The 23,807-nt window shown below is 44.5% G+C and overlaps 1 protein-coding gene across 1 annotated transcript in view; it reads right to left on the reverse strand.

Annotated features, from left to right (window-relative positions):
* Positions 1–18,129, reverse strand: part of SVIL (supervillin) — a 237,409-nt gene extending 219,280 nt beyond the window's left edge. The window contains exon 1 of the mRNA XM_023511420.1: positions 17,902–18,129. The gene's annotated coding sequence lies outside the window, so the exon portion shown is untranslated. The remainder of the gene's footprint in view (positions 1–17,901) is intronic.
* Between the last annotated feature and the right edge of the window lie 5,678 nt (positions 18,130–23,807).

Here is a 23,807-nt window from a genome sequence, read left to right on the forward strand (position 1 = left end):
TTTGGTATCTAGTGAAAAATTACCAGGCATAACAAGAAGCAGGAAAATGCAACCCACGAGGCCGGGGTGTGGTGGGTCACACCTATAATCCTAGTACTTTGGGAGTTCAAGGGTGGTGGATTGCTTAAGTTCAGGAGTTCGAGACCAGCCTGAGCAAGAGCAAGACCCCATCTCTGCCCAAAACAGAAAAATTAGCTGAGCATAATTTCAGCTACTCAGGAGGTTGTGGCAAGAGGATCAGTTGAGTCCCAAGAGTTTGAGGTGTCTGTGATGACACCACAGCACTCTATTCAGGGCAACAGACTGAGCCTTTTTCTCAAAAAAAAAAAAAAAAAAGAAGAAGAAGAAAAGAAAAGAAAAAGACAAAAAGACAGAAAATACAACCCACAATGAGGAGCAATGTCAATCAACGGAAATTGACCAAGAGTTGAGACAGATATTAAAACTTGCAGAGAAAGGCAGATGTTTAAGATTTTAGGTAGAGATATAAATACATAAAAACACAAACCTATAATGTATGAGATGAATTATATGCTGGATAGGAGTAACAGCAAGCACATATTTCAGAAAAAAAGATTGTAAACTTGAAGACATAGCAAGACATAAGATCAAGACATAACAAGAAAAGATATAACTTTCTTTTCTGTTTTTAATGTTTAAAAAATGGACAGAGACAACTGCAAATAGCCTAATACACATGTAATTAGAATCTTCACGGGGAAATTGAGGGACAGAGAACATTACTTGAGGAAATAATGGCTGAAAACAGTCCAAACCTAATAAAAATACAAACCCAAATATCCAGGAAACTTAACTAATCCCAAGCACAAGAAATAACATATATAAAAGCACAATGCAATTTGATCAAAACCAGTGGTAAACTAAAAGAAAAAAAATCAGAGAAAAAAGAATATTTATGTATCATATATAGAGAAACAAAGATAAAAATGACAGCAGATTTTATGTCAAAAACAATGCAAAGTGCAGCAACATCTTTTAAGAACTAAAATGAAAGAAATGTTAATCTAGAATACTATACCCAGCAAAAATATCTCACAAAAATAAAGGTGTAGCTCTTTATTGCTACAATTTCAATACGTTAGTGCAAGGTACTTTTGAAAATATAGACAAAAGAAGTACTATATCAGACATTTAAAAGTGGAAAAAACTCATCATCAAAAGTCCTGTATAACAAGAAGAGTTAAAAGGAGTCCGTTCAAGTACAAAGAAATCGACATCAGGTAGAAATAAGGATATACACAAAGGAATAAAGAAGAATGAAAATGGCAACTACCCGAGCAAATATATAAGATTATTTTCCCCTTATCATTTAAATCTCTTTAAAAGAGAAGTGATTTCTTAAACAACAATAATAATCTATTTGGAATTTATCACATATGTGAAAGTAAAATGTATAACAATCATATAAAGGCCAAGATGGATGTATCCTATTTTAAGGTTATTTTCCTACCTGTGAAGTAATATAATATCACTTAAAGGTAGACTGTAATAAGTGTATTATAGACTGTAAAAATGTATACTTTAAATGCTAAAGCAACCTCTAAAATAACTAAACCAAGAGTCATAGCTGATCAGTCAATAACAGAAAGAAAAGACTGCATACCCATAGCTTAGTGGTTAGGGTGCCAGCCACATGCACCAGAGCTGCTGGGTTTGAACCTGGCCTGGGCCTGCTAACAAACAAACAAACAAAAAAGGCCGGGTGCTGTGGTGGGTGCCTGTAGTACCAGCTACTTGGGAATCTGAGGCAAGAGAATCACTTAAGCCCGACAGTTTGCCATTGCCGAGAGCTATGACGCCAAGGCACTCTACCTAGGGTGACAAAGTGAGACTGTCTCAATAAAATAAATAAATGAATGAATAAATGAATAAACAAAGGAAATACAGAGTCATAAAAATTACTCAAATAATACAAAAGAAGGCAGAAAACAACAGGAAAAAAGAATAAAGAACAGGATAAATAGAAAATAGCAAGACAACAGATTTAGAATTAACTAAACCAAGTTACTTGAAATCTAAGTGCGTTCAAAGACTGATTTTCATATTGAGGAAAAAAGAGCCAACTGTATAAGGCCTACAAAAAATCCATCCTTCCTTCCTTCCTTCCTTCTTCCTCCTCTCCCTCCTCCCTTCTTTTTTCCTTTCTTGCTTTCTCTCTCTCTTTCTTTTTCTTTCCTTTTTCCTTCCTTCTTTCCTCCCTCCCTCCCCTTCCTTCTTTTCTTTCTTTTGAGACAGGGTCTCCCTCTGTTGCCCAGGCTGGAGTGCAATGGTACAATCAGATCTCACTGCAGCCTTGGACTCTTGGATTCAAGCAATCCTCCCACCTCAGCCTGTGAGAGTCTTGGGGACTAAAGGCATTTGCTACCATGCTCTGATAATCCTTCTTAGCTTTTTTTTTTTTTAGAGACGGAGTCTCACTATGTTGCCCAAGTTGGTCTTGAACTGGCCTCAAGAAATCCTCCCACTTCAGCCTCCCAAAGTGCTGTGATTACAGCCGTGGAGCCTCACCTAAGACATGCACTATAATGTAAAGACACAAACATTTTAAAAGTAAAAGTATGAAAGAAGAGACACCATGCTAATTCTAATCCAAAGGAAGCTGAAGTGGCTTTATTAATTTCAGACAAAGTTGAATTTAAAGTAAAAAATACCATCTGGTATAAAGAAGGGCATTTCATAATGATAAAGAGGCCAGTTTGACAGTAACAGTCCTAAACATTTATTCACCAAAATAGCTATGTTTTAAAATACAGGAAGCAAAAACTGATAGAAATGCAAAAAGAAATAGACAAATTCACAATCATAGTCACATATTTCAATACAGGGTTCTCAATATTTAATAGAGCCAGTAGATAGGGAATCAGGAAATACAGAACAAATTTGGACAAGATCCACAGGTGATTTAGATGCACATTGAACTTGGAGCAATGCTCTACACTGTTCGTAGTGAGTAGATAGCATAGTCTCAGGTTGACTTCTGGCAAATTTACCTTTTGGGTTCTTAGTAGTATCATTGTAACTAGTACTCTTTTGTCTGGCTTTCAGGCTAACCAGAAGTTAGAGGAGAAGGTATTTTCAGGAAAGTGAATGTTAAAATATATAAATCATAGAATTTGGAGGTGATAGAACTGAAAGACACTGGATTTATTCATTTTACAGACCTGGAAATTGACACTACCAGCACTCAGATTTAAACTCTTTGGGGCTTAATCCACTTGTCTATGGCACTACACTAAGGAAGGCGTAGACAGTGCCTAGGGCACAGCATAACACATGCTAAATAAACACTGGTCCCTTTCTTACACGCACTGACTAGTCAGTGTGAACACCCTTGATGTGGAGATTAACTCTCCAGCACATCTGTTAAAATATTGTAATTCCAGTAGAGATGAGGTGAGTCAATATCTTTAACAGCAAAGCATGCCAGTATCTCCACTTTGATCAGGGAAAATCATGAGACATCATTCAACTGAGATTCAACTAAGCCAATACTTTCCCTTTCAACTCTCAATGAAGAGCGGTAGTTTTAAGGATAACTTGCCCTCATCAAAGAGCTCTTGCCGCCTAGCTCATAACAAGAAATGTTAAAAGGAGTCCGTTCAAGTAAAAAGAAATTGATATCAGGTAGAAATATGGATATACACAAAGGAATAAAGAAGAATGAAAATGGCAACTAGCTGAGCAAATATTTAAGATTATTTTCCCCTTATCATTTAAATCAAGACATTGACATCTTCTTAACTAAGAAAAGAAGTTGGACAGCTTTACAATAAAGTTTTCAATGTGGTAAATACAATAGAAGAAAAAGCCACTTTTTTTTTTAAGCCAATTGGAAAATCTCTATCATATGTTATTGGCCCAATCAAGAATGGAAAAAAGTGAACGAGGTGTCAGACGACTTAGATTCTAGGCTGGATCTTGGTCTTGAATAGAACAATTCCCTGTGGGAGCCTTAATTTTCACTTTTACAAAAGCAGGAGAAGATTAGCCCTATTCATCTTATAGGTTGCAAAAAGAATTAAAATAAGACATAAATGAAACCAGAAAGCATACTTAAGTGCAAGATAATATTATTTTGAATGACTACGGGCTTTGGTTCTTCCTGTTAATATAAAAAACCCAGAGGTAATTGGAGAGGGAAATATTGTTAAATTATCAAGCTATTTTTTACTTTCAAGATTTATGTACTCATTTCTGCGTCAGCAAGCAGGAGGTTTTAAAAGGCAAGTTTCCTAAATTCCTTCTGAAAGAAGTTTCTCTGGCAGTAATAAAGAAGCGTAGCAACAGGAGAAAGTTTCAGAACCTTATGCAAAACCAGATCATAAAACCCTAGAAGTTAAGAAATTTTGGCCTAACGCTGACCCAAACTTTATCCCAAACCCTTAGCCAGAAAATTAAGAAAACAGTGGCAACGTTATATAGCAATAAAACTGTTTCAATAAAAAAGAAAACAGGGGTAATGATCATTTTCCAGGTTTTATAAACTAGCATTCTTTCCACATGAGCCCCAAACTTGCCCTGGGAAGATGCACACATGGGAAACCAAACCAAACCAAAATCCTCATGTTTTCACTATGAGTCAAACACAGATCTAAAATGATAAATATCCTTAGCACAGAGCAGGCAGACCCTTGAATCCTAATCTTCAAACTCAACTCAAGGCACTAAAAACTCCAACTCAAATTTAACAGTTTTGTTCATAAAATTTTACTGCATTGGCCTCAGCCTGAGATGCTGGAATCCCCTATTTCACACGTGACCTCCACTGTGCTATCAATTTATCAATTGGCTCCATGCACTGGCATGTGAACGTGACCCAAGAGTTGGAAGATCTAGATTTAAAACTCAATCTTGTTGCCCACTAGATACGCGATTTAGGCCAGTTGTTTTATTAACACCTCTTCGGCCTTGATGGTGCTCATCTGTGAAATGGGAATAATATGGCCTACTTCATGTGATGCTTATGATTAAATGATATGAGATATGTGAAAATGCCTAGCGGAGTGCCCTGCACAGAAAAGTGTCTTAAAAGAGACACCTGAATATGCGTGTCTTAAGTTTAAACTGTGATTATTCATGACAAGTCCTTCTCACAGCACTTGAAACTGAAACTTTCAGTATTCCCTGTGAGGAAGGGATTAATCTTAGCCAGAGCTGTTTATCCCACCAGACTACAAATAATGCTTTGGAGAATAAGAATGAGAATGGGGGGGAATGAGAATAAAGAACAAAGAATAATGAAAGAAGAAAGAAGAAAGGGAGGAGGAGGGTGGAGGAAGAGGGGGAGAGGGGCAGAAGGAGGGTAGAACATCTTGAGAAAAATTCTCTCATCCTATGAAATCTATTATTTTCACGGTTTAAACTGTCTCCACTCCCCTAGCTATACTGAAATTAGAAAATATTAAACCTATAGGCATGCTCGTATTTGCCTGTACTTGGCGATGGTATCTAATTCAGTAAGCCCAAGTACAGTTGAGGCAACTTTGCCTATTTCCACAGCTCACGAACTCTCCCCAGTTGTCCCTAGAATTAAAAACAATGGCAACACCATTCGGAAAATGTGAAAGGATGAAACAGAAAAGCCATTGTTGGGGCAACATAAGCAATTTACGTGAATTTGGCAACCAAAGAGGTTTCTAAAAACCTTGGAGGAGAAAAAGGTTTCGGTAAAGATTATGCAAACACAGCACTTGCAACTTCTCCAAGCCAACTTTTAGCTAAAACAGGAAATCATAGAGAAGGAAATGTATTTGTGGAGACTTAGGGACGGGGCAAGTGAAAGATGAGTGGGTTTATAAATGTCGGTAGTTCTACAGTCAGATAAAGGATGCTACAACTATTGAACCTAGAACCAGTCTCTGTACTCAAAGTGAGTTTTCCACAATAAGTCTGCAGCTTCCTCTAAGGGTTTTTCTATTTTCTATTTTTTTTTTTTTATTTTTTCAAGAAGCCTAGATAAAAAGAAATGGAACCAATTTGTTCATGGAAAAAAAAAAATAAAGTGCTTTCACTGCCTGCTGTTTTCCCCCAATACTGCGAGAATCAAGGATATAGAAAAAAAAAGCCATGTGATGAAAGATTTTCTATTTTTTTAATGATGAAGTTAGTTTTTGGAACACATGGATGTTGGGTTTACATAATCAACCCAAAACATTTTCCAACCATATAATTTCCTTGTCAGGCATACAACATGGTTTTCTTTTTCCTGGAAACTCAATGTCAGGAGCATACAAGGGTGACTGTTTTTCAAAAGATAACTGGATAATTCTGGGGTCCCGTGAAAAAAATACATATAAATCCAATTTAAAAGTCTTATATCAAATTCATTTTTAGGAAGTGGGTGGAAATAGTTTACCATTGCTTAAAAGTTCTTTCTAAACTTGAGCTCATAGTCCATCAATTTTTCCAAGAATCTAAATGCTTATTCTTTTTTTTTGAGACAGTCTCACTTTGTCACCCTCAGTAGAGTGCCATGGTGTCATAGCTCAAACTTGGATTCAAAGGGATTCTCTTGCCTCTGCCTCCCAGCTGAGACTACTAGATGCCTGCTACAACACCCAACTATTTTTTACAGACAGGGTCTCGCTCTTGCTCAGGCTGGTCTCAAACTCCCGAGCTCAGACAATTCATGAGCCTTGGCCTCCCAGAGTGCTAGGATTATAGGCGTGAGCCACTGTGCCTGGCTATAACCTTATTCTTAGAGCTTAAAAACTGATGGACCAAAAAACTGAGGTCCCTAAAAAGAAAAAATAAAAGAAAGCATGTTCATCTCCAATGTTGCAGATAGAATTGCCTGATTAAGGCACGCAGTTCAGGGTCAGAGATCTGTCTGTCTTACTACTTATACGCCACCAAGAGCCATATCTGCAACAGGACAGACACAGCCCTAAGGCAGAATGCACTTGTCACTGTTTCTTCTTGGGCCACAGAGCCATTCAACCTGCAGAGGGCACAGGGCTCCTTTTGGACGAAACTAGAATCTCACTTCCCTTTTAAGCCTCTCCTTTCCTTCAAGAACGATAGGTTTCCTCTGACCTACCCAGCCAGCATTCCTAACAATCACAACTGTGATTTATAGACATACAGAGCTTTGCAATTCTTAAAAGGCAGAAAAAGGGAGAGAAGAGTACTGTCGCTTACACTGCGCCAGACTTGATGACAAGACTTCTGACAGTTTGCACTGACGTGCAGACACGTCCTAGTGGGCTTCTGCTCTGTGAAGGGGCACTGGAAGAACAGACCCAAATGAGGGAGCTACTCTCTGCTTCAACAGGCCTGACACAGAACCACCTTCCTCATCCATGAGCAGTTGAGAGCATCAAGGCAGAAACCAGAGGCTGTTGGTTGTAACGCACAGCACCAAGCAAAGAGGCAGACAGCTGTGGCCTCACCAAGGCTGACGGCCAGCTCCTGGTCAGCAGGGAGAACAGAGACTCACTTTACAAATGGAGCTGGCAAATACTGAATATAAAGGATACTCAGAAAAAAAAAATGCATAATTACAGACTCCAAGTTACTGTCTAGACTAGATCCCCATGGTATCTTCTTTCTATAATATGACAGCAGAGCGAGGCTGACTCCTCACTGCACATCCTTTATGTAAAAGGGATCTCCAGGCCTCCTCCTTCCCTCATCCCATACAGTGGCAGGGATGATTAGAGAAGAGGAGAAGCCAGGAAGATACTGATACATCCTCTTGTTTACTGCAAAGGGTTTATGACCTTGGATCTGAGTTCAACCCATACTCTTCCACTTATTGTCTTACCTCCAGTCAGCTAGTTAAGGTTTCTACTTAGAAGACTGTGCTAAGTAAAAGAGATACAGCAAGAGTGTCCAGTCCTCCAGCGTGGTGGACTTAGGGTAAGGTGACCAGATTTTAACATTGGTCAAGCGGGACACCAATGACCGGGGCTGGGGCAGGGGCGGGGCCTGACAACGATGCAAACTTTGACCAGCAGTTCTCAATCATCACTTCTCAACAATTATTTGTTATTATTACAGTTTAACATTATAAAATTAACAGAAATAATATAAAACTCATATCCTGGAGAAATAACCACATGGCAGCCGAAAACTGTATATTCCCTTCCTGTTCTCCCACCTGTTCGTACATTCTTTCCAAAAACCGGGACTTTTTAAAGATGCTGCAGGACATAGGACAAATTGTTAAAAAGTGGGATGTCTGGTCACCCTAACTTAGGACTGTAATCTTAGCACACTCTGGGAGGCTGAGGTGGGAGAATTGCTTGAGGTCAAGAGTTCAAGACAAATCTGAATAAAGTGAGACCCCTGTCTCTACTAAAAATAGAAAAATTAGGCAGGCATGGTGGTGGGTGCCTGTAGTCCCAGCTACTTGGGAGGCTGAGGCAGGAATATTGCTTGAACCCAGGAGTTTGAGGTTGCTGTGAGCTAGGCTGAGGCCACAACATTCCAACCCAGACAGCAGAGTGAGACTCTGCCTCAAAAAAATAAAATAAAATAAAAAGTCATGCCCTTAAAACCCTCAGCACAGGGCCTGGCAAATGCTGCATGGTCACCAGATGATGGCACCATCCTCAGGAGCCCGCCATGGCATCCTCTTGGGTCTCTGTTACATCTGGAATGTGCTTCCATATAACACCTATGCTATATTTATTTAAAAATGTATCCCCCAATTGTAAGCTCCGTGAGGGCAGCCATCACTTTTTATTCTCAACACTAAGTATGCATGCCAGCACGCACACACACGCGCACGCGCATGCACAAGCACACCCCGTGTGATCAACAAATGTTTGCTGAACAAATGCCTGACAGAATGAACAGTCTACTTGATTGCTTCCGTGTCTTATTTGTCCATAATCCCAATTTTGAGGCCTTTTCTCCAGATGTTGCTATGGGTGGGTCACTTGACTAGGTTAATTGAAGCTGATGACCACATCAACATTCTATGTCCAGTAACACCAATGTAAAGGACGTTGCTGAAGCAAAGATCCCTTGGTCCAGGGTGTGCCTGTCTACACCAACATTCGCTTCCATCCCGACGCCGTAAACACAGTCCCATATCTACTAGGGCACGGAAACCATTTGATTGGGAAATTAAAGCACCAACCTCCATATTGGCAGAGGGCAGCACCCTTCTACTTTTTTCAGAAATCGAAAAAGTTAGAGCAAAGAGAAATGTAAATTCAGTAGTGAGCACAGACAAACTTTTTTTTTTTTTCAGAAAAGACATTTTCTTGCAGTGATCAAGTAGCAGGCAGGAGAGATCTAGAGTGCACAGCGTCCCCTGCTGTGCCACCCTGCCATGTGGGAGCAGCTGTGGCCACTGCTGTCACCCTCCAGCTCTACATTCAGGCAGAGAGAGACCACTCAGCAGCCCTCCTGCTCCTTCCCTGACCTGAGTGTACCCCCTTGTTCACAGCTTTGGGAAAAAACCTAAAATGCCTTAATCAGGCCAATCTGTCAAAGATTTCCTAAAACCCCCTCTGCAGTATATTATTAGGGACAAAGGATCACAGGTAGGAAATACTCCTAATAAACCTTTTAAACAAAAGGACCAAGTACAGTCTTAATATGATTGATCATTCATGACTTAAGCAAAAACACCCCTCCAAGATTTTCCAGAAATATAATTTGAAGCAAAACAAAACAAAACATGAATTCTGCTCTGGGTATGTACAATTTCCATTTTCAATTGCAATGGGAAGTTTATCCAAAACAAGCTTATGTTCCAGTCACTTTCAAGGTATTGTTGTGTGAAAGGAACACCAAAATAAATTTCAAACGTTTCCCCCCTAAGTTCAGGCCTCTTTAAACACCCTGACCTGACCAGTTTCAAAACAGGCATTTCCCAGTTTCATTTCCAAAGAAGTATTTTTTAAAAGGCAAAGTATTCCTCTAAATACAGACATGGACAGGGTGCTTAATGTAATTATTACAGTCAATGAAGGTGACATGCCCATGGGATGGACTCAGGACAAAGGCAGAAGGCTTTGCAAATTGTTCAGAAGAAAACGATAAAGGAGGCTCTTCCTCGGTGTGTACACCAGGAGGGTCCAGGTCTGGGGTTCCCGGGCCTGAATAAAACTCACCTCTTGCTTTTTAAAAAAAAAAAAAAAAAAAAAAAAAGAAAACGATAAAGGAAAAAGAACGTACCCACCAGGAAGCACTGTCCAAAAAAAGGGGAGGAAGGAAAGGGAGGAAGAATGAAGGAGTGGGGAGCAGCGCTGGATGGAAACAAAGCCGTGCGCTGGAAGCCCTGGGAAACTGCACACACAAAGGGGCAGCTAGCGCAGAGGAGGAGCTGAACAGGGCAGCAGGACCCGCCAGAGAGAAAGCCTACAGAAGGAACCAGGCAGGCCTGCAAGGGCAGGGAACTTACCCGAGTCCCGGAGCAGGCTGGATAGTGGGGGAAGGCAATCAAACACCCATGACAGATGGAGATAAGGACATTCAAGGCAAACTGTCCCTAAGACACTTGAAACCCAGGACTGTCGGAGGTGGCTGGGTGATGGCAACAGACCCAGAGCAGGAGGTGCAGCATGTCAGAGAGCAAACAAAGGGTCCTAGGAGGAGGAGAAGGCTACCGAAGTCTGGGGATTGGGTGAGCTCTTAGGGGACATGTAGGGAACTGGACTGTGGCTGCCCTGGGGAATACTAGAGAGATCCTGAGCAAAGGAGGGGCTCACTCTGGGGCTGCACTACCGAAACTCATCACTTTCTTCCTCCTACAGAGAAATGGCACGGTCACCACTACCAATAGTCCCCCTGTGGAAAATTTGAGACAGGTTAACTCTGACCTTCCATGGTTAGAGGTTCTTCTATTCGACCTCCATCAGGAATTCTGCAGTATCTCAAAGTATTAAACAGGAATAAACAGTTTGATGCTGCAAAAGTAGTTATCTTCCGAAAAGAGCTGCTCTCAGTGAAAAAGGATAATGGGTCTTAGCCACACTGGGCCTGTGTGTGTGTGTGTATAACAGGAAAGAGAATCCGTGTGTTAGGAAGTGGGCCATTGTACTTGAGAGACAAGGCTCAGAAACATAACATGATAAGAAAACAATTGTAGTGTGCAGAGAAATATACTAAGGCAGTGAGCTTTATCTTAGGGGACGCCCCCCGTGGGAAATCTGGTGAGGACCACTGCGATCAAGTGAAGACAAGTAATCCAATCCTCCAGAGAAAGGTGACAGACACAACCTCCAACTGTGCATAAGGTGACCCTCCCAGCTGGAGAGAATTTAGTTCAGATCCTAGCCCAGGCAAAGTTCTCAACGGTGGAGCCTCAGTTTCCCCTTCTGCAAAATGAAAACTCCGGGTCAGCCACCCTAAGAACCTCACAAAGTTCCAGAGCAGTGATTTTCAACCCTTTCGCATGTGGCAAAAGGATCTGGGGTGTGCCGCAAACATTTTTAAAGATCATTAATTCAATTATTTTTGAAAGAAGTTCAAAGCACAGTAAGTATATTCTTCTTTTTACTCTTTTTGATCAATGTCCTTTCAGTGTGCCCCAGACGTTCAAGTGTGCCATGAGATAACAGAGGTTGAAAAATGCTGGTCTAGAGCGTCTCAAGTGAAAACGGCCTAAAACCAAGTGAAAACTGAAACGCTGTAACGATCCATTACTACTATGCAGAAGAAATGAAGTAAAAAATACGTGAATGTGTAATAGAGCCCAGAAAGGGATTAAAGGGCTTAGAGTTGTGGGTGCAACTCAGCAAGCATGAGTCACGAGAGGTTCTGAAGCCACAGCAGTTTCCAGTACAAGATCCCCAAAGAGGTAGCTGGGAGTCGGAGTTGGAGGCTTTTATACACGTCTAAGTCATTGTGGTTTATTTTACGTCTTCCAGAACAAAGGGGATTGAAACTGACTGAATCCCAATAAAGGATTGTGATTTATTCTGTAGCTACCAGAGGGCCATTTATTTACAATTCACAGCAATTAGCAAAGCCAAATGTTTTAGGAGCAGGAGATGGAAGACCGGAAAACCTCAGTGGAGACACTTATCTCTACATGCACACAAAACCTTCTCTTTCAAGAGTGTGTACTTAAAATTTGATAAATCTTGTAAAGACTCTTCTGTCTTCCTGAGCTCAAGACTCTCCTTGGATTTTACTAGCGCATCAACCTGCTACTCTGGCTTTATTCGGGCTGACAGCCTTCTGACACTGTCCCCCAAACCAAAAGGTGCTACCTCTGCCACAGCCCTCATATTTTAAGCATATGTTTAGATCAATTTAAGTACTTGGTTATGTCATTATTTACCTTTATAAATAAAGGTTTCCCAGGCCAGTCACATGGCAAACAGTCAATAAAAGCTTTGCTGAATTAAACAGCCAAATCCCCCTGGATAAGTAATAACTTCTCTGAAACTCTCAAGTTTTCTCACTGATAAAACAAAGGGCGTGGTGGGCAAAGTATCTTCCAGCTCTAACAAATGCAAAAACCACTTCATGCTCCGAAAACACAAAAGCATTGTCAGGGAGACACAGTAACGTTTATGTATTTCATGCCATCGAAAAATACGTAAAATTAAATCTAAGGGTGATTTTAAAAGAACACTCATTTTTCCTATTAGAGCCATTCCTTTGTTAGTCAATGAAAGAAACATACAAACAATCCAGGTTTTAAGAATGGCAAAACTATACAGGCTGGTAATCCTAAGAAACCAAACCCAAAACACATTTATTTGGAAAAAAATGTTAATTCTGACATTTCCTTTTAAACCTTCTCCCCTGACAGACTCGATCTGGAGTAACACTGACATAACAGAAGCAGGTCAGACTATCTACAACGTCTACCGTTTAACAAAGGCTCCTGGATTTTTTTACCTTCCTCGTTTATTGAACAAAGGCAGCAAATGTAAGTACAGTTGCCCCAGCAGCTGGCAAGTTCTCTCCCATATTCCAAGAAGTTGTGGAACAGCTGGGGAATGCAAGATGCTTTTGAACAAGCTGCTATGCGATCCAAAATAACGCCGCCTGTTCATCTTCCGCACAATGGGAGCGACAGCCCAGCGCAGGTCTGGCGCATGCCCCGCAGCCGTCCCTTTCTTCCCAGCTGGAGCGCAACAAGTTGCTACACAGGGAACCAGATGCACAAAAGCGGGGAGCTTTCTCCTGACCCTTTACATGCTGTCCATCGGTTAGACGCACAGCTCATTTTCCAGGAAGGGAGAAAGCCACGTTTTGCATGCCAATGCAAAACCTCTAGGACACTCCCTCCCTGTACCCCCTGTCCACGTGCTTCTTGGAGATAGTGTTCATGGTCACTAGACCATCACCATCGAGTGGCGTTCAGTGCCATTATGAGGTTTCTTGATAGAGCTTCAGTCCATAATGGCTTGTTTCAAAGATAAAAGCAAAAACAGAATCAAGAAGGAGAACAGAGAAAAAGAAAAAAGAAAAAAAGACCCGATGTGCTATAAGAAAACTATTTCTCTATTTCTGTCTCTTTAGTTGAGAAACATTCGAGTTTTGTTTTTTTTTTAAACATATGAAATCGTTATACTGGTTGCTCATGAATTGTTCAGCTGAATTGATTTATACTTTATCCTGACACCTTTTCTGAAAGCTAGGTTAGCAGTGTTCTGATCGTGTGTGGTTTACCGTATTTGAGCAAATATTTTTGCAATGTTATGTCTCAAACTGTGCTTCCTCTTCTATTGCCTTGGCACCTCACCTCTCAAAGACGCTCAGAAAATATTTTCCAAGGAAATGGTCTGTCTTTGTAAGATTGGGCCAGCCCAATTTTCACAGAAGCAGACATATTTCTTTAGTGCTATACAAAGCTATGGAAGGAAAGAATTTTCTCCAGTTTTCTCAAGAAAAGTCCTATCGTCTGGGCCATTGGACGACTGTCCTTAAATTTAAAGGAAAGGGAAATGACTGGGGGGAAAGCCACAAAATTACACAGCAATAAAATCAGGAGAAAAGCTCTATAGTCCTGGAACCCCTTGTAAATTCCTTGGGCAACTGGACAAAGCTTTCCATCGCTGCTGTCCTTCCCCTACCCCCGGCTTGCAGACAAGAAAGAAGAATCACTCACTGCAATATTAAGAATAGTGAGTGCAAGAAATTTATCCAGTCCTTTGCCTCTGTGGAAGAGAAGAAATAAGGAGCCTGTCCTGAAACAACAGCCTTATCAGTTAGCATTTGTTGAATAACAGCTATGTGCTAAGGCTAAATATCGTCTATGGACTATCTAATCTTCATAGCTTGAAACAAGAAGGCGATATTACTGTTCTTTTTTTTTTTTTTTTTTTGAGACAGAGTCTCACTTTGTCACCCTCAGTAGAGTGCTGTAGCATCGTGGCTCACAGCAACCTCAAACTCCCAGGCTCAAGCAATCTTCTTGCCTCAATCTCAAACTCCAGGCACCCACCACAATGCCCAGCTATGTTTTTTTTTCAAAGACAGGATCTCGCTCTTGCTCAGGCTGGTCTTGAACTCGTGAACTCAAACCATCCACCTGCCTCAGCCTCCCAGAGTGCTAGGATTACAGGCGTGAGCCACTGCGCCTGGTTATTGTTCTTGTTTTTTTAAAAGCTGTGTGAAGCTCAGAGAGGTTGAACAAATTATTCAAGGTAATAAATAGTGAGGGCAGTATTTGAACCCAATCCATTCATTCTGACTTCAGAAGCTTGCCCTGAACGCTTATACCTGGCTGTCTCTGCCTGGGATATTCTGAGTCCTAGACCATCATTTCAGAGTTTCAGGCATCTTTCTTTAAGGCAATACATTTTAAGTACGTTCAGGACAATACCAAACCAAAGTCCTATACTGTGAACTTGAGGTCCATTTTGCATAAAAGTATGTGCATAAAACCATATTCTTAGATCCCTGAAAGAAATCTGGGGGTTTTAACTAGTCAGTCAGTAAGCTTGGCCTTTATTTCCAAGGCAGACTTCACTTAATTTTAAACACACATTAAGTACAGTGGCGAAATCACACACAGCTTAAACAGAGTGGGAACTTGAGCTCCTTGCAACACTGAAGACTACACAACAGCGTCCATCCTGTGTAGCAGAGTTTCTGATTCCAGGCCCACCTGCCCAACAAAACACCATGCAAAGCAAAAGACAGCTATTTCTGACTCTTTTTTCCAATTGTCATATACTTCTGAAGGCTTTCAGAAGAAGCCTTAGTTCTCTTCATATACCTAGTATCTTAAGCTTTAGATAAGAATTAACTTAGATGAGGCACTGACACCAACTGGAAGCCAGCAATATGTGACAAGTCAACCAAACCCAAATGCCTAACATCATTGAACTTGAGCTAGGGGTTACAGTCAATCCATAAACAGTAACAGGACTCAGTAACCAGTAACAGCCTATTGCCAAAGAAACTGGGAGGAATCAACAGCCCTAGTTTGACCTGTTAATTTCAAGCTTCAGTTTCCTCATCTGTACAATACACACAAACTTCTGGGAAGAGGCTCTAAGGTTTATAAGAGAAATGTGAAGGTTCCTCCATGGTATGTTAAGAAAGAGTCTCTAGGCTTGGCGCCCTAGCTCAGTGGTTAGGGCGCCAGCCACATGCACCCACAGGGCTGGTGGGTTCCGCACGCAATAACAACAACAAATATAGCTGGGTGTTGTGGCGGGCGCCTTTAGTCCTAGCTACTTGGGAGGCTGAGACAAGAGAATCGCTAAAGCTCAAGAGTTGGAGGTTGCTGTGAGCTGTGACTCCACGTACTCTATGGAGGGCGACATAGACTCTGTTTCAAAAAAAAAGAAAGAAAGAAAGAAAGAAAGAAAGTAAGTCTCTCATCATTAGCAATTCAAAAACCCAGTTCTCACGTTTCCTTAAAACAGAAGGAAGTGGAGTCATACAGGACAAGATAGGAAAGTGTGGATTCCATCCATTGATTACTGGGGGCCTAGGGACTCACACCGAGCAGAATACCCCAGGGGCTCACACTGAGCAGATTACCCCAGGTGTCTCTTCAGCAGCAGCACGTCCTCCTCTCCTGTCCAGACCCTGATGCTGCCCCGGACATTAAGATTTGCAGAAAGTTACCACAGCCTCGGGGATCGCGGTAGGGACTTTCACTCCTTTAATTTCCCCAGAGGGCCTCTACACTGTTGCGAAACTTCCAATTGCAATAAACTGTCAGACTTCGTAGGATTGGTAGTGCCTCTGCCTGGAGCGCTTAACCCCGCACCTGACCCAGATTGCGGCCTGGACCGGAGCCTCCCTGCCTCTCACTCCCAGTAATGCAATTACCGCCTCCTGGAGCTCCGCTCAAGGTGCCGGGGCTGCCGGCTGTCACCCGGGACTAAGCCACGCCCTCCCGGGAGCTCGCACGCGCAGACACCGCGGGAGGGGCGTGGGCGGGCCGGGCTGGCGGGACTCGCCACGCGCGGGGTTCCAACCCGCGGGGGCCCTGCGGGGGCGCGGGCCGGGGTCCCGAAAGAGGGGCGCGGAAGCCACTGCAGCCCTCGCCACTTGCAGCCAAGATCGGGAGAGAAAACAGGCCACATCGCAGTTCTGAATACTCGCGCGCCCCTCCCCGGGCCGCCCGCCTCCCCGCCCCTCCTGCTGCTTAACGGGCCGCGGTGTTAACTTCCCGAAAACTCCGCGGACAGAAACCCTCAGCCGGCCGGCTCCTCCCGGCTGCGCGCGCCAGGGCGCGCCGGGGACGGAAGTGGGTGGAAGGCGGCGGCCGCGCCGCGCCTTTGTTAACGCTCCGGGACCCCGCGGGCCGCCCGCAGCTGCACGGGGATCTGCCGCCTCCCCCTGCAGGCTGTTCCTAGGTTCCCCCTCTGCCCGCGACAGGACCGCCTGGAGCAGAGTAAAGCTGCGGCCACCTCTGGCCACTACAGAGGGCGCGCGGCGGCGAGTCCTGGTGTCCTCCGCTGGCCTTAGCCCCACGCGGCCGGTCCCCACCCTCGGCCACCGCGCGCAGGGGCATTCCTCACCTTCCCGGGCTTGCCCCACGCCTCCGCGTGGCAGAATCGCCTCTTCCCGTCCAACAGCGGCTCCGCAGCCCGGACTTCTCGGCAGCGCCACGGCCACGCCCCGCCTCTTTCCCACAGCGCGAGGATCGGGTCCCCCCTCTCCGGGTGATTCACTTCGCTTCTTACCTGGAGGTTCGCACAAGTCCCCTCCCCTCCGCCGGCCCGCGCGGCGACCGGGAGCTGGCGCCCTCTGCCGGGCCACCAGGGGGGGAGCACACTCGGGACCGCACGAGCAGCTGGGCCAAGAGCGCAGGGAACGTGGAGAGGAGCCCAGCGCAGAGACCCCTGCGCCTCCCGCTGCTAGTCACCCTTCCCAAGCAGGGGCCAGCGCGCGGAGACCTTCCTGGACAGACTCCCGGAAGATCAAGACCAGAGCTGTCCTCGCGCCCTGGGACGCTAACGCGCGCCCCGGAACCGCCCCCCTTGAGGGCCAGCTGGCCCCTCCCTGTCCCCCGAAGTGTTCTGAGGAAACCGCAATGAGGTGGCATAAGCGCGTTCTGTTTTAAAACACTGGAAAGTCAGTTTTTTAGTGTGTTTGCAAACAAAGTATATGTCCTGTGTCTCAGTAGCTCTCCTCAGCCCGAATTAAAGGGACAGAAGGGAGGGAGATGACCTGTTACACCTCCCGGGTCCCAGGGCCAGGAAGAGGCTTGGGGCGAGCTCCTGGAGCAGTCGCAGCTCGGGGGCTGTGGAGGCTCTCGGTCCAGGTTAGGGCTGGAGGTCCCGGCCGGGGTGTCGCTCACCCGGCCGGGGGCAGTGGCTGTCCGACTGACTCGCTCTGTCACCGGAATAAACACACTTGCAGCAGGGCAGCCTCTTAGCCTCCCCTAGTCCGGAGGGAAACTCTGGGGGGAGACCAGGAGGAGGGGGAGAGGAATTCCCCGCGCTAGGGCGACCGAGCGCGTCCCTACGCGCGCCCCTACTGCCCGGCCCCACTCACCTTCCCGGCGCGCTCCGGCCAAGCCCACCTGACGGGACAGGAGGACACACTGTGTCTACGGGGCGGCACAGTCCCTTGCTCAAGCTGGCTCTCTCGCGGGCCGAGGGGTGGCGAAGAGGACTCGGGAGAGTCGTCAGCCCAGCGTCCTGTCGCCGCAGCTGCCGGAGCAGAGCGAGTTGCAAAGCGAGCTCGTCCGTGAGGCTGGGCGCCTCCTTCCCCGAGAGCCGGTGCTCGAGTCCAGGAGCGGCGGGCGGGCGCCGGGTATTAATTGTAGGGCCCCCGGGTGTCGGCAGCCGGGCGCTCTGAGTGGCTCGGACGGCGCGCCAGGCCGGCGGGGCCAGCGCGACCCACCCCCTCGGCGCGCTCCCGGCCGGGCCAGGCCCAGGGACGCGCCCACGCGCACGCGCCGGGCGGCTCCGGGGCTGACACCCGGCTCCAGCTGCGCCACCGCCCGCCGCTGTCCCGAGGCCAGGAGGGCTCTGTTTACCTCCGAGCACCTGAGCGGCCGCTCTGATTGTCCAGCCCGTTCCAGGAATAAAACCTGACGAGCTGTGCGAACGCTGTAGCCGGCAGCCTTCTGGGCCAGTTGCCAAGGAGACCGGCAAATGTGAAAAAGGCACATCAGCATCCCTCGAATTTGTGGAAACACAGTTATTGCCCCCTTTCCCACCAGCGTCTGATTCTGTACGTCTTCCTTGAGGCCCCAGAATCTGTTTTTCTAACAGATGCCCAGGTCATGCTGAGGCAGTGGAGAAGATGAAGTGAGTCGAGGTTTGTGAAAGTACTTGGTATAGGGCAGAGCAGGAGATAAATTTAAACACGTGAAGTATGTGACTTGTCTGTTTCGGTAGGTTGCGTTCACGTTCAATTTCCCTCCAACTTCTTTTCCTCTGAGTGTCAGACTGCTCTGTTTCCTTCCGAACAGGTACCAAGCTTTATGCAGACCAGTTCCCATCAGAAAAGAAAAAAAAAAAAAAAAGAAAGGGAGGAAGGGAGGGAAGAAAAGAAAAGAGAAGAAAAAGAAAGGAAAGGAAAGAAAAGAAAAAGGAAAGAAAGAAAAGATAAGATAAGAAAAGAGAAGAGGATGTCCTTTCCCGGTGTCTTCACGTGGTCTTTCTTGTGGGGGGGCCAGCGTCCTAAATATCTTCTTCTCAGGACACTAAGCCTCTTGGATTAGGGCCCACCCCCACCTTTTAACTTAAACATCTTTTTAAAGACCCCGTTTCCCAATACAGTCACCTTCTGAGTTCCTGGGACTTAGGACTTCAACATAGGAATGGGGAGTGGGGCACAATTCAGCCCATAGCTGTGAGCCTCTCTGCTCCAAAGATGCTAGAACAGAAATTTGAGTTTCTTTTTGGAAGTCTCTGCTCCAGCCGGCCCCTGACCTGTGGATTTACACAGGGGCAAGCGCTGTGATTGGAAGCTGGGAGGGCAGAAAACCTGGTAAAGAAACAGCTCTCTAAACTCAGCTCACTGCCCGCCCTGTGGAAGACACACGGCCAACACTCCAGCGTGTGAAAGAATCTGGGGAGACTCTCAGGGATTTGGGGCCCCTACCCAACAAACATTTCAGAACTGGCATCCAGCCCTTTGCTAGTGACTAAGTCCAGGGCCACCCTCACCATTGCCCTGCCCTCAGCGCAGCTATGCCCTCTGCCCGCAGTCCCACGGAGGGACAGTGGTGAATGAATACATCCGGGACTCTTCATCCCTCTTGCCGGGTGTGGGAGCGCAGACAGTTTTTATAGCCGGGGTAGTTAGGAAGGAAGCCGGGATGAGGGCTGCTGTGCTGACTCAGTACTAGCCATAGGAATCGGAAAGGCTTGTCTTCAGCACATCAGTCATCTTTAACGTACAGCTTTCCCAGGGTCTCACGCCCTCCCCTGTGCTCTGCTGGTCCTACCCTATAGCTTTCCTTTGTGGCTTCATCCAGCCCTTGACTTCTTCTGACCCCAAACTAGGCCTCTCCCGGAGCTCCATTTCCAAGCAGCTATTGGATCACCATAGGCGCCTTGAACTCAAAACGTCTGTCTGTAATTGAATGCATCTCCTGATTTTGTCCTCCCTGCACTCCCCGAGTAGATGGCACCAATGCCTCTCTGGACACCAGCAGAGATGTGCCCCCCCTGCCTTGCAGCTTCAAGCCACCTGCGAGGGTGACCCCAAGACCTCTCAGACGCCTCACTTTTCCTCATTCCCACCACCGCTGCCTCAGGGCAGGCCTTTGTGCTGTGTCTCCATGGCTCCCAACTCATCCCTGCTCCAGCCTGGCATCTCAGCCAGTGTCCCCCACACCACATCTTCCATGATCTTTCCCACGCAGAAACCTGGTGACCTACTGCCCTTCTTAACATCTCTCAGTGGATGCCCTGGACACCCCAGGAAAGCTGTGCAGCTTCCCAGACTCATCTCCAGCTACAACCCTATCTGTGGCCTTGATGCCGTAGGCAGAGAGCCCTCATGTCTGATGCTCTCTGTACGTTCAAAGGGGTTTCATGCTCTCTGAACAACGAACACTTTTAACTTTCTTTGTCTAGAGCAGTGATTTTCCAGCTGTGTGCGTTGTGAGATGATCGTAGGTGTGCAGGGAAAATTTTTAAAGATTATTAAACTATTTTCCCAAAGAAGTTCAAAGCACAATAAGTATATTCTTTTTTAAAACTTTTAAAAAATCAATATAATTTAAGTGTGCCACAGAACTTTGCCTGTAGGTTCAAGAGTGCTGTGAGATAAAAAAGGCTGAAAAACGCCAGTCTATAAAGAAGGTGTCACCCTCCTTCCAGTGTCCTCCAGCAGTCACCAGCTCCAGGAAGCTCACCCACTTTTTCCTGAATTTGGGATCCCCTCCCTTCTCCCACAACATCCCGTATAGATCTCGGTCGTAGCCCTTCAAACATTGGACTATAATAACTGGGTTACTTGGAGAACAAGGACCTTCTCGGTTTTTGTAAGTTTAAAGATTGAATTTAATGTGTCAGCAAATTTATGTAAATATATACATATGTATATAAGTGCTTGTATGTGCATATGTGTTTGCTTTAAGGCATAAATGAATTTTTAGGAAATTCAGAAGATTTGGTCAAATTTAGCATTTGTTAAATTATTTTCCCAATTTCACTTTTTGGATAATAATTTGTGAATATTCTCCCTGAAGTCACCTCCTGGTTATACTATAGGTAGATTCATCCTTTAGAATCTCTAATTAGCTTCTATGCCTCCTAAATGAGTTTCTCTTTTCTTTTCTTTCTTTCTTTCTTTTTTTTTTTTTTGAGACAGACTTTCACTATGTCACCCTCAGTAGAGTGCTGTGGCATCACAGCTCATAGCAACCTTCAACTCTTGGGCTTAAGCAATTCTCTTGCCTCAGCCTCCCAAGAAGCTGAGACTACGGGCACCTGCCACAACACCTGGCTATTTTTTGGTTGCAGTTGTCATTGTTGTTTAGCAGGCCCAGGCTGGGGCTCGAACCTGCCAGCCTCGGGGTATGTGGCTGGCGCCTTACTCACTGAGTCACAGGCGCCTAGCCCTAAATGAGTTTTTCACACTGCTGATCCTGAAATCAATTGTGTGGGTAAAAACAAGCTTTTTGGTTTTTGATGAAACAGAAATATAAGGGCATGCATGCTACAGAGTAAAACTCTGTTCATGATCTTTGTGAGTGGGTGAGGTGTGGGTACGTGTACAGGTATTCGTGTCCTCAAACGTATTCCTTCCAGTGTGTCTAGTTAAAAGGCTGGCGGTGTGCTCATCAGAGAACACAAACCTGCAGAGATGCTGGAGAGGAGTGCAGTTAAGCAAATAACCTCTTCTGAAGAGAGAGACTCTGAGCCAGACCTTTCCATCGAGGAATTGACAGAGTTAAACACAGTGGTCCTTCTATAAACAGTAGGAGCCACATAAAGAGTTGAATGCACTGGAGATGGTGAACCTGGTGCAAGATGGATAGGGGGAAAGTCCCCTTGACAGGAGTCCCCTGGGGAGTACGGAGAAATGGCATCACTGATACAGAAAAGAGGTTTGCTGCCCAACATGGCTAGTGTCCCCTGGAATTCCCAAATAGGACCAAGAGATAGAGGAGCTTGGGGTTTCCTAATTCAGTTTCTACCAACAATATTCCCAGATTAAAGGTATGTTATTAAGCTAACTTTTGCTGCAATAAAAGGACTGCTTTCTCTCTGTTCAGGTTGGAGATTTAAGAAGCTCAGAGCTATCTGCAGTGCTCAAAACAATGTGTCCAGTTGAGAGGCTGTGCTTTCTAATCTCTGGTGCTCACTAGTCTGGAAGGCCGATTGAGAGGGGCAGAAATGAGATAGGGTTATGTAACAAGGGAAAACAACAAGCAGCCCTTAGAAAACTACAACCTTGATAGTTATGCCAAGTATTTCCAACCATATTAGATGTTTTTGACCAAGGAAGCTAGATCCGCCCACAGATATTTAGAAGGCAGTGTTCTCACTCCATAGTCTAAGTTAGAGTCTCTAAAACAAGGCTGCCATGTGAATTAAGAATGCATATTATTGCTACCTTTTTATCGTTTAAATTGCTTTAGTTACTCTAGTCCAGGCAGATTAGAAGAATTGAAATCTGGGCCAAGGTGAGACTTTTAATCTCATCATGGATGAGAACTTTTTTTTTTTTTTAAAGGAAATGAATAGAGCCAAAATTAGAAAAGGAATTCTAAAAGACAACTTCCCTAGTCTCCTATTTTTTTTAAATAGAAACACGTGGCCAGAAATATTATTATAGAATTATATTTTAGATTTGGAAGATGGACAAAAGCTGAAAAATATCAGACTGTTTCAAGCATGAGTTTTGACAAAACTTTAAAATGGGTAACAGATTATTCTTCTTCTTCAGCTTTTGGGGAAAAAAAAAAAAAACAGGATGCGTTGGCCAAAAAAAAAAAAAAAAAAGTGGTTTTGAAAAATTCCTGGAGGCTGAAATATTCTTTGATATTATTTATAACACTGGCCATGTCTCAACCATTGAAACTAAAGTAGATGGCTGTCAGTTGAATATTTTTTCCTAAATACAAAGATTCTTTAGCTATTGCTATGGTTTTAATATGGTTTGCCCCCACCAAAACTCACATTAAGATTTGATCCCCCCCAAAATAAAAATAAATAAAAGATTTGATCCCAAGTGTGCTGGTGTTGGGAAGTGGGGTTTAGCAGGAAGTGTTTGGGTCATGCGGGGCAGATCCCTCATGAATAAATTAATGTGAGTGAGTTCTAGCTCTGATGGAGATGGACTAGTTCCAATAAGAGCCAGTTGTTAAAAGAAGCCTCACTTCCTTAGCCTCTTTCTTCCTCTTTCTCCATATAATTTCTTCGTATGTGCCTCCCCCTCTTCCACTGTCTGCTATGAGTGGAAACAGCCTGAGGCCCTCACCAGATGCAGCTGCCCAGTCTTGGAATTTACACCCACTAGAATCGTAAGACAAACATTTCTCTTTATAAATTAGCTGATCTCAGGTATTCTGTTAGAGTAACACAAAAAGGATTAAGGCAGCTACATTTCATCTTTTATTCCTTACCCGGCCTAATTTTACAGTTACTAAACCTTTCTTTAATACCTTGACAACTTACAGTAGTTTGGGTACTAAGATGCATATATAGCCTAAGGTTTTAATAAAAATTAAAAATATAGGTAGGGCAGAGCAGATGTAGCAGAAGTTGCTGATCTCCTTCAAAGTACCTATTACAGGACACCAAGCAGATATTTTCTTCATGCTGCTGCCTCTTTGGGCCCTACAGGCAGCCCCCCAGTTACAAACACCTGACTTAAGTACAACTTGCACTCACAAACAGAGGCTATTACAGTAAGTCCCCAAGTTACCAACATCTGAGTGTTTAAGTTCATGAATCACACTTATGAACAGAGGCTATTACAGGCAATAGGTA

Source organism: Otolemur garnettii, unplaced genomic scaffold (assembly GCF_000181295.1).
Source record: "Otolemur garnettii isolate 467f Iridium unplaced genomic scaffold, OtoGar3 scaffold00019, whole genome shotgun sequence".
Classification (NCBI taxonomy): domain Eukaryota; kingdom Metazoa; phylum Chordata; class Mammalia; order Primates; family Galagidae; genus Otolemur; species Otolemur garnettii.